Raw genomic sequence first — 12,178 nt, forward strand, 5'->3', positions numbered from 1 at the left:
GAAGGGTCTCAGCAGGAGTAAGAGAATCGCAAACACTGAACTCAAGAATGCCTCCCTGTAGTGATCGCTCTCATTTTCCTTCTTCAGTTCCCCAGCTCCAACTCTTGTCCTCTAGAGTCACTTTTCACTGCCATACATGCATACCTTTACCTCTGGATCTACATAGAAAAACAGATTCTACCAAAGTCAACATCTCTCTTCTCTACTGTCCTCACCTGTGCTGGATTTCTTCCCTCTGTTTCTGTTAATGCCTTTACATGTGACTCTGACATGCACACCACTGCATAGCCCAGCTGTTAAATCTTTTTTGCTTTGTTTTTTGAGACAGGGTTTCTCTGTTTTAGCTCTGACTGTCCTGGAACTTGCTTGGTAGATCAGGCTGGTCTCAAACTTACAGAGATCTGCCTGCCTCTGCTTCTTGAGTGCTGGGATTAAAGGCATGCACCAGTGCCACCCAGCCTGTTATGTCTTCTTCTTAACACCCTAAATTCTTCTTCTCTTTCTCATATCATCCTTGTGGCCTCGGAAAGCTTTGGGCATGACAGGATGTCTACTCAGGAAAAGGTGGGAGCAGACAGAACAGAATGAATGTTTCTGGAGGCCCCACAAGTAGTGTTCACTGTGTACCTCTCAGAGTGTTCTGGGTACAGTCTGAGAATTTCTCCTTTGTTGTTGTTGTTTTTGTTATTTTTTCTATCTATCTATCTATCTATCTATCTATCTATCTATCTATCTATCTATCTATCTAATCACTTTATAGCCTGATCCCAGCCTCCTCCCTCCTCCCCTCCATTTTTACCCCTACATTTCTTGTAGGCAGGACGCATTTTTGGTCGAGAGTCTTATCGGTGGGTTGATGTTCCCCTCCGTCTGCTGGTGGTCCCACCTGGCTACAGAGGCTGGCGACTCCAGGCTCCTTAACTCTCGCTTCTTGGAGTCTCAACTGAGGTCATCCCCTTAGACCCCTGGAGCCTCCCCTGTCCCAGAGACGACCCCCAACACCGATACATGTCCTCTCTCCCAGTCCTTACCCTCAGTGCCCTTCCTCAAGTCTCCACCCACTTGATTCCCACTCCCATTACCCCTGCCACCCACCCTGTCTCCCATCCAGTTCTTTCTCTCTATCTACTTTCTATGTCTATTGTATTTCCTGTTCTGAGTGAGATTCAAGCATCTTCCCTTGAGGACTCCTTGGTTTCTTTGGGTCTATGGATTGTTTCATGGTTATCCTGTACTTTATAGCTAATATCCACTTATAAGTGAGTACATGCCATGCATGTCTTCCTGTGTCTGGGGTTACCTCACTCAGGATGATTTTTTCCAGTTCTATCCATTTGCCTGAAAATGTCATGAGTTCTTTGTTTTTAATAGCCAAGTAGTATTCCACTTCATGAATGAACCACATTTTCTTTATCCTTTCTTCAGTTGAGGGGCATCTATTTTTTTCTAGTTTTGGCTATTACAAATAAATCTGCAATGAAGTATAGTTGAGCAAGTGTCCTTGTGGTCTGGGGGAGCATCTTTTGCGTGTATGCCCAGGACTGGTATAGCTAGGTCTTGAGGTAGATCTAGTCCCAATTTACTGAGAAACTTCCAGATTGATTTGCACAGTGGTTGTATAAGTGTACACTCCCACCAGCATTATAGGAGTGTTCACCTTGATCCACACCCTCACCAGCATGTCCTGTCATTTGAATATTTGATATTAGCCATTCTGACAGGTATAAGATGGAATCTGAGTCATTTTGATGAGTCACTTCCCTGATGACTAAGAATATTTCTTTAGGTGCTTCTCAGGCATTCGATATTCCTCTGTTGAGAATTCTCTGTTTAGCTCTGGGTTATTTGCTTTGTTGATGTTTAATTTCTTGGGTTCTTTATATTTTAGATATTAGCCCTCTGATAGATGTAGGGTTGGGGAAGATCTTTTTCCACTCTGTAGACTGCTGTTTTGTCCTATTGACAGTATCCTTTGCCTTACAGAAACTTTTGAGTTTCATGAGGTGCCATTTATTAATTGTTGATCTTGGAGTGTGAGATATTGGTGTTCTGTTCAGAAAGTTGTCTCCTGTACCAACATGTTCCAGGATCTTCCCCACTTTCTCTTCTATCAGATTTAGTGTATATGGTTTTATGTTGGGGTTTTTGATGCACTTGGACTTGAATTTTGTACGGGGTGACAAATATAGATCTACCTTGTCTGTTTTTATGCCATGTGGCATAACATGTGGTTTTTAAAAATTACTATTGCTTTGTAATACTGCTTGAAATCAGGGATGGTGATTCCTCCAGAAGTTCTTTTATTGTTTAGGATTGTTTTAGCCATTCTGGGTTTTTTATTTTTCCATATAAAGTTGAGAATTTTGTTGGAATATTTATGGGGAATTGCATTGAATCTTGATTTTGGTAAGATGGCCATTTTAACTATGTTAATCCTACTGACCCATGAGCCTCGGACATCTTTCTATCTTCTGATGTCATCTTCAGATGTTTGAAGTTTTTGTCATACTGGTCTTTCACTTGCTTGGTTAGAGTCACACCAAGATATTATTTTATTTGTGGCTATTGTGAAGGGTGATGTTTCCCCAATTTATTTCTCAGCCCGTTTGTTGTTAGTATACAGGAGGGCTACTGATTTTTTTTTAAAGTTAATCTTGAATCCAGCCACTTTGCAGAAGGTGTTTATCACCTGTAGGAGTTTCCTGGCAGAATTTTGGGGCTCATTTTATGTGTATATCATATCATCTGTGAATAGTGGTATTTTTACTTCTTTATTTCCAATTTGTATCCCCTTGATCGTCTTCAGTTATATTGCTCTAGCTAGAACTTCAAGTACTATGATGACTAGATATAGAGAGAATGGGCATCCTTTCCTTGTCCCTAGTTTTAGTGGAATTGCTTTAAGTTTCTCTCCATTTAATTTGATGGTGGCTATTGGCTTTCTGTATGCAGCCTTTATTGTGTTTATGTATGCACCTTGTATCCCTGATCTCTCCAGCACTTTAACATGAAGGGGTGTTGAATTTTGTCAAAGGTGTTTTCAGCATCTAGTGAGATGATCATGTGGTTTTTTTTCCTTTCCGTTTGTTTACATGGTGAATTACATTGCTGAATGTTCATATATCGAACCATCCCTGAATCTCTGGGATGAAGCCTACTTGATCATGGTGGATAATATCTTTGATGTGTTCTTGGATTCCATTTGTGAGTATTTTATTGAGTATTTTTGCATCAATGCTCATAAGTGAGAGTGGCCTGAAATTCTCTTTCTTTGTTGAGTCTTTGTGAGGTTAAGGTATCAGGGTGACTGTGGCCTCATAGAATGAGTTTAGCAACATTTCTTCTGTTTCTATTTTGTGGGATAATTTGAGAAATATTGGTGTTACCTCTTCTTTGAAAGTCTGGTAGAATTCTGCACTGAAACTGTCTGGCCCCAGACTTTTTTTTTTTTTTTTTTTTTTTTTTTTTTGGTTGGGAGACTTTCAATGACTGCTTCTATTTCCTTAGGAGTTATAGGGATGTTTCCATAGTTTATCTGATCTTGATTTAACTTTTGGTAAGTTGTATCTTGTGGGAGGGCTGAGGGAAATAGAGTCACAAACCCAGGAAACAGACTCTGGAGACCAGCAAAGAGTACAGATCTACTTTTATTGTGCAGCAATTTTTATACAGCCTTTGGACCAATAGGGAACTGACCCAAGTTCCCCCACTGTTACTATGGGGGAAGTGTCAGGTCTACCAGCACCTGAGGGAATTTCCATGCAGGTTAGGAAAGTAGCTACTGTCCTGCTCTGGGCCCAACTGGAGGCAACCAGTTTGCTGGGATTCTCCTTTTGTATCACGTGGTTTGCACGTGGTTTGTATCACGTGGTTGCAATAGTGTGGACACTCACACTATTGAGTGGCATGGAAGCCTCCCTGACTGTCCACTGGGCCCCACCTTGGGGTAGGAGGACCTCCAGTATCTATCTAGAAATTCATCCATTTCATTTAGATTCATTAGTTTTGTGGCGTACAGGATTTTGTAATAAGACCTAATAATTCTTTGGATTTCCTTGGTGTCCGTTGTTATGTTCCTCTTTGCATTTCTGATTTTGTAAGTTGGGTACTGTCTCTCTGCTTCTTTAGTTAGTTTGGCTAACGGTTTATCTATCTTGCTGATTTTCTCAAAGAACCAGCTCTTGGTTTCCTTGATTCTTTGTATTATTCTCTTTGTTTCTATATTATCAATTTCATCCTTGAGTTTGATTATCTCCTGTCATCTATTCCTATTAGGTATGTCTACTTTTTTTTTTTTTTTTTTGGTCTAGAGCTTTCAGGTGTGCTATTAAGTCAGTAGTGTGAGGTCGCTCCAATTTTGTTATGAAGGCACTTAGTGTTATGAAGTCTCCTCTTAGCACTGCTTTCATTGTGTCCCATATTGATCTCATTTACACTGAATTCTAGATTTCTTTCAATCCTATCTTTATTTCTTCCCTGACCCAGTGGTCTTTGAGTAGAGAGCTGTTCAGTTTCCATGAGTTTCTAGGCTTTCTGCTGTTTCTGTTGTTGTTGAAGTTCAGCTTTAATCCATGGTGGTCTGATAGAATACATGGAATCATTTCAATATTCTTGTATCTGTTGAGTTCTGCTTTGTGGCCAACTATAGGGTCAGTTTTGGAGAAGGTTCCATGAGGTGTTTTTGTGTGATGGCCATTAAGTCCATTCGATTCATAATGTCAGTAGGTTTCATTGTTTCTCTGTTTAGCTTCTGTCTCAATGATCTGTTCAGTGGAAAGAGCAGGGTGTTGAAATCTCCCACTATTAATGTGTGGGGTTCAATGTGTGATTTAAGCTTTGCTAATATTTCTTTTATAAATGTGGGTGTCCTTGTGTTTGGGGCATAGGTGTTTAGAATTGAGGCATCATATTTGTGGAATTTTCCTTTGATGAGTATAAAGTGTCCTTCTCTATCTCTTTTGATTAATTTTGGTTGAAAGTATGTTTTATTAAATATTAGAATAGCTACTCCAGCTTGCTTCTTGGGCCTGTTTGCTGAGATGTGTTTTTTGTAAGCAGCAGAGTGATGGATCCTATTTTCTTTTTTCTTAAATTTAAATTTATTTTTATTTAAGAACAAAATGATGATTGACTCACCATCAACAGCATCATTGAACTTTATCTTCCCCACACCCCCTTTGTACTTTCAATCCCTCCTCAGTAAATGAACTTAATCCCAAAACTATGGTGGTTGCCAGGTTCTCTTTGTCTACGTCCTTTCCCTTACCTAGGCTTACCTCATCCCCAGGCAGGGATGACACCTCAATTTGAATGCATGGGAGAGCCTAGAGCAGTGACAGGAACAGAGGGAAAGGCTTCACCCTCAGGATTGAAGAGTAGAGCATGGTGAAATGGGGCCTCCCATAGCCTGGGGCACCAAAATGGGGCCTTGGAGGCAGAGGAAAGGATACAGGCCCTTCCGGGAATGGAGACCAACCCTGCAGCCTTGTACTCTTCTTGTTGGAAATAGTTGATGCTTGGTCGTTTGCCCTTCTGGCATCGGTTACAGAACCACACTTGGACCACGTCCTTTTCCAGCCCAAGCTGCTTGGCGATGATGGCACTGATCTGCTGCAGGGTGGGCTTTGGGCATTGCAGAGACATGTTCTCTCCCAAGCGGTTCTCAAAGCTCGTCTGCTTCCTCTTGTGGGCCTGCACCAGGGTCTCCGCTTTGCATATCTCCTGAAGGTTCTCCATACTGTCGGCTTCCTCCCTCACTTCTCCAGCAGGGGCCGCAGCTTACACATGTTCTAGAAGTGGAGCTTCAGGGCTTCAAAGCCATGGTCCCCTGGCTGAACACCTTTCCAAAGAGAAAGCCCAGGGTGAGCCCCATGTCGGCCTGGGCGTACCCCAACGTGATTCTCTTTGGCTTCAGCAACTTGGCAAACTGTTCTCGTTCCTTCTGCAAGGCTTTCTAGTCCTGGGACTCCTTGGGGCTTGGTTCTGCCTTCCCCAACTTCATAGCACTGGTGTAAACAGTACCGGGCCCAGGGGAGGCTCTCTCCGAGTTGCTTTCCACACTTGCTCCGGCTTGGCCCTCAGATTGCAAAGTCTCCACGCCAACTTGGGGTACTAGACACAGTCCAACCTGAGGTCCACAGTATGCCATCCCTCCATAGAACTCATATGGCGGGGGACATGGGGTTATCCCCAACACTTCTGAGCCAGGTGGAACATATAGCCCAATTCCAGCCCCACCTGGAGGCCATTGGAAGCTTAGCCAGGTTCGAGGGTCCAACCCAGCCTGGCTCCAGCACTCCTGACCCATCATCCCCACCTGGTGGGGTCGAGAAGACAAAGTCTGAAGCCAGGTATCCAGCCATGGGGAAGGCCAGCACCCCAAGCCAGGGCCCTGAGGGAAGGAGGGCTCACCTAGGGTCTTGGATCCTGTTTTCTTATCCATTCTGTTGCCTGTGTCTTTTTATTGGGGAATTGAGTCCATTGACATTGATAGATATTAATGACCAGTGGTTGTTAATTCCTGTTAATTTGATGTTGGAGATGTTAGTATGTGTGTTTTTGTGTGCTTACCTTCTTTTGATTTTGCTGGTGTGGAATTATTTATTTCCTGTGTTTTCTTGGATATAGTTAACCTCCTTGGGATTTTTCCTTCTAGTATTTTCTGTAGGGATGTCTCTGTGGATAGATATTGTATAAATTTCATTTTGTCCATCATGATGGGCGAATCTGAACCCAGGGGGTTCAACCTACTGCATCAACCAAGGGCAATACATGCAGTAAACATTGAACCCCCACTCAGATCTAGCCAAGGGACAGGACATTATCCACAGTTTTGTGAGAGTGGGGACTGACATGAACTTTGGTGCCCTATATTTGACCAGTTCTCCTTGGTGGGGAGGCCTGGTGGCACTCAGAGAAAGGATAAGCAGGCTACCAGGATGAGACTTGATAGGCTGTGACCATATGGTGGGGAAAGAGGTCACCTCCTGTCACAGACCTAGGGAAGGGGAAAAGGGTGAAAGAGGGAGAGAGGAATGGGAAGATAAAAGTGAGGGGATAACAATTGAGATGAAATCTGAATAAATTAATACAATTATAAAAAATAGGAAAAAATTTCAATTTTGTCTTCTTTTCGAATCTGCTGAGAAGTCGGGTGTAATTCCGGTAGGTCTGCCTTTGTATGTTACTTGGCCTTTTCCTGTCACAGCTTTTAGTATTCTGTCTTTGTTCTGTATATTTAATTGTTTATTACGTGATGTGAGGGTTTTCTTTTCTGGTCCAATCTAAGTGGTGTCCTGAAAGCTTCTTGTATGTTTACAGGCATTTTTTTCCTTTGGGTTGTGGAAAGTTTCTTCTGTGACTTTGTTGAAAATATTTTCTGGTTCTTCGAGCTGTGACTCTTCATCTTCTTCTATCTCTAATTTTCTTAACTTGGGTCTTTTCATAGTATCCCAGATTTCCTGCATGTTTTGTATCAGGGATTTTTAGATTTAGTATTTTCTTTGCCTGATGTATCAGTTTCTTCTATTATATTGTCTGTGCCTGAGATTCTCTCTTCTATTTCTTGTAATCTGCTGGTGATGTTTGCATCTGTTGTTCCTGTTCTCTTCCCTACATTTTCCATATCCTGTATTCCCCTAGTTTGTGTTTTCTTTATTGCTACTTCTATTTTCATCTCTTGAACAGTGCATTCCATCTTCTTCACCTGTTTAATTGTATTTTCTTGTATTTCTTTAAAGGATTTATTAATTTCCTCTTTAAAAGTTGCTATCATCTTTATAAGATTGGGTTTGGGATTGTTCTTTTGTGTTTTAATTGTATTAAGGTATCCAGGGCTGGCTGCAGTAGGATCATTGTGCTCTGAAGGCGTTATATTTATTGCCTTGGGTCGTGTTGATTGTGTTCTTATACTGTTCTTTAGTCATCTGGTTGTCCCTTGATGTTCCTGTTTGATGCTGGAGTATCTGGCCTGGTGACTTAGGGTACAGTGCTTGACAATGGAGGTTGAGGACAGCGTGCACCTCAGGGCAGTTGTAAATTTCCCAAGACTACTGGGGGGGGGCAGGGGACTTATAACAGGGGTTGTCTAATTTGGATGAAGTTGGTGTAACCGGCTTGGTGACCATGGACAGAGAACTCTACATTGGAGGTTGAGAACAGTGGGGGGTTTCTATTTTGCTATCCATCACATATCTTTAGGTACATACACAACATTTGAGAGACATAGGAAGAAGAGTCCAAAGAATTCATTGAGACAACATTTTTCAATGACAGAGCCAGGATTGAGATGTCTCCAAGGATGACCAAGAGGTGGTTCTCACAGCAATGAAGGTCAACACACAGTAGGGCAGGCTACAGAGACTCTGAGTTCTGTAAGCACAGGGGTACATAGAAAGAATGACCAGTAGTATTGAAAAACACAATGTAGTTCTGGTTTGTGCTTATAAACAGTCACTTCCCAGAAGGCCCATTGGCACTGGGCATGAATGGGAGAGAGACAACCCATCCATCCTGAATTCTGAGGGTGGTGCCATGGTAAAAAAAAAAAAAAGGAAGCAACACCAGACTCAGAAAGAGTCTAGATATCCTATTTACTCAAGGATATGGGTTTCTGCATGGTCTATATCTGAAAGCAATTCCATAAAACCATGCCCTAAGATTTTCTGGAGAACGACAAATTCCTTGCATGTCTGTAGCCTGTAGAGAGTCAGCGTATGTGCACTGTTCAAAAAGGGAAAATACCAGATGGATAAAGGATGCATCATGGTGCTATGTCTTCTGTTCCAATTGCTGAATCACAAGTCTTTATGAGTTTTTCCTGAAGTCTATGAAATATTATAATACTGCAAAAGATGTTTATGCTATTTTGCCTTTGTAAGCTGAAGGCATAGTGACTATATTCAAGCCTAGGACTGATGAATGGTAGGCTATTCAAGGGTTTCTAGAAAGGCGTTTCACCCTCATAATTTATTTTCTCCTCTGATTTTCTTCTTTGCAGCAACCTGAAAGCAAATCCTTTTCCTAGACTCAAATTCCCTCCTATCTATTCTTTCCTCTCATGTGTTAGTGGTGGCATCTATATCTATCTTTTTCTCTCCTCAGATCTGATTTCCTTCATTATTTGGAAAATATAAATTTAAAGTCTCAACCACACAAACATTCAACCTGTAATCTGTCCTGCCTGCTAGATGTGCTGGGGCAATGTTGGTTCAGAACTTGTGGGAGTGGCCAACTAATGACTGTCCCAGCTTGAGGTCTATATCATGAGAGTGAGTCTACACTTGGTACTTCCTGGATAGCCAAGAACCAGAGGCAGGATATCCCAGAGACCCAGGATAGAACCAAACACGCCTCTCTCCCTCTGTACATGTGTGTATGTGTATGTACATGTTTATGTGTTATATTTTCTTTGTCCAATCCTATGTGGATAGACATCTAGGCTTGTTCCTCCACTTAGCTATTGTGCTGCAATAAATACTAATGTGCATGTATGTATGATATGTTGACTTGGAGTCCTTCTGGTCAATACCCAGGAGAGGCAGAATTGGGTTACATGGTAGATTTACTTTTAATTTTTTGAAGACCCTACATACTGATTTCCATAGTGGCTGGAGTAGCTTACCCTTCTATCAGGCAGTGCATAGGGTCCCCTTTTTCACATCCTCCTCATCCCTTGTTGCCATTTGCTTGTGTGATGACCGCCAGTACCTCGCTCAGGTAACCATGTGTTAGTTATCTTCCTAGAAAATGTTCAAGCACCAAGGACACGACAAGGATCTCAGTTTTCAAAAACTCACAACTTCTGCTAAAGATAATTTCTTTATACACTATTCATTCATTTCAACTTTAAAAAATGTCAGGCCAGTGAGGGTAAAAGTGCTTGCTGTCAAGTCTGAGGATCTGAGTTAGATCCCCAGCACCCACATGGAAGAAAGAGAAAACCAACTCCTTCAAGTTGCCCTCTGACTTCGACACATACACACATATGCATGGAATGTGTGCATGTACACATGTATACACACACACACACACACACAGGCATACACACACAGAGGTACACTGACACACAGGCATATATACACACACAATGTAATGACTCTTTAAAGTAGTGTCAACTGTTATTAAAAACAAATTCACTAAATAAATCCAACTTGCATGCCCACAAACACTAATTTCTCTTTCTCTCCACTTGGTGGTAGCCACTATTATGTATTGATATTGTTCTGGTCCATTCGATATGAGAATATGCAGTGCTTTTCTCCATGAGCCTTTGTATGTCTGTAAGTGTGTGTGTGTTACTTAGCCACATATATCTCTCTGATCGGTGTGATAGGATACGTGGACTTTTCCACACAGCCATATGTTTGAATAGAAGTCTACTCTGGTATGAATAGCTTTAGTTCATCCTCTACAGCTGCTGCAGAGTCTCCAACACACTTGTTTCACTGTTAGTTGCTTAGCTATTCCTTCAGGCAATGAGTATTCTCCCAAAGACCCACCTCCTTGCGTACCTTGCATATACAAGCAAGACTTTCTTTAGACCAGAAGAGTGAATTCAGGGATGATGGAGCAGGTGCAGTCTTTATTTTCAAGACAGCTCTGTGCTTCAGGTATGGCTTTTCCTATTTAAATAGCTCCAAGGTGTCTTCTCCTTGCTCAGTACTTGCTTTCAGACTATGAGTTTTGTTAGCTCAGTACAAAAGATACATATATGCCTATATCTATATCTACATATAGCTCATTATTATTGTAATTTGTTCATCATTTATTAGTAAGCCACTTTCTATTTATCACACTCTAGTCTGACATCTATGTCTGATTTTTTTTTTCAATCAGACCTCTTTTGGAACATCCTTGAAAGCACTTTTGTCTCTTGCCTAATCCAGAGGACACTGGCATTTCACCTCAGACAGTGTTAGATACAGCTCCGCTCTCCTCACACCTTTTACTCATATAACAGATATTCTGCTAAAGCCCTGTCTTGGTTTTCCAGACCTTCCCAGGTGTCTGTTGCTAATCCTGCTTGCCAGCTCCTCCTCATGTGACTTCTAAAGGTCGAGGCTGCTCTGGAGTTACTCTGACTCCTTCTTCTTCCATATTATGTTACTAGGTGGTACTATCTGTTCCCATATCACATTTTAGGTGTAAGCTAACAAACTATCTTTGGCCCAGAACCCTCTCCTAGACTCCTTGAACTGTGTTGACTCGCGCTGTCTCACAGCTTACAAACAGATCTGTGGTAAGCAGAACCTTTAATGTTCCCCACAACCTAAGTATCCCCACACCCAGTTTCCTTCTCAGTTTCTCAAGACAGAAACCAAAGTGTCATCATGGATCCCTCCCTTTCCGAAAGCCCAGGATTCCATCAGAAAGCTCCTTTTCACAGATTACCTCTGTCTCATTCCACCCACCCTTGAGCAAGATCTGTGCCACTCATCACTAAATGCTAGGTGAACACCACAGCTTGACTGGACGGTGGGTCAGCCTCTGAGTCGTGATCTCAGTCCTAACTACACCCATTAAATATATCCTCTACATGGCTCCCAGTATTTGGGCTCCCCCAATCTTTCCATTTATGTGAACTTTGCAGGCTCGCGTACATAATCAGGCGCAACCTTCTTACTCCGGGAATCTCTTTCTTCGACAGTTAGGACAATCTTCTATTCCTTTAACATGCCAAATGCTTTATAGCCTCAAGGCTTTTACCTGTCCGATGCTCTTTCACATCCCTACACCTGGATTGCTTACTTATATTGTGCTGCCTCCTTGAGTCATCTTCTAACCACTATGCGTCAAGTTCTTTTCTTCCACCTCCTGCATTTTCTTTCCACAGGTTGTCTGTGTTTGTTTGCTTTTGTCTTCTCTTACTTTCCCCATTACTCTATGAAGTGCTTGGTCACTGGAATGTTTGCCAATTTAACCACTATATCCCCAGTCCCTAGCATAGTGTCTGTTATATTCTTTTTTAAAACGTATTCTTTTTTAAATATTTATTTATTTATTTATTTATTTATGTATACAGTATTATGCCTGCATGTACTGCATTCCAGAAGAGGGCACCAGATCTCATTGTGGATGGTTGTGAGCCACCATGTGGTTGCTGGGAATTGAACTCATGACCTCTGGAAGAGCAGTCAGTGCTCTTAACCGCTGAGCCATCTCTCCAGACCCCCGTCTG

General features: G+C 41.9%; 1 pseudogene across 1 annotated transcript; it reads right to left on the reverse strand.

Annotated features, from left to right (window-relative positions):
• Nucleotides 1-4,797: 4,797 nt before the first annotated feature.
• On the reverse strand, nt 4,798-6,362 carry LOC311606937 (POU domain, class 5, transcription factor 1-like; annotated as a pseudogene). Its single transcript has one exon. The product of its transcript is annotated as a POU domain, class 5, transcription factor 1-like (transcript).
• Nucleotides 6,363-12,178: the final 5,816 nt, after the last annotated feature.

This window comes from Acomys minous (genome assembly GCF_964271855.1).
Source record: "Acomys minous genome assembly, chromosome: 10".
Lineage (NCBI taxonomy): Eukaryota > Metazoa > Chordata > Mammalia > Rodentia > Muridae > Acomys > Acomys minous.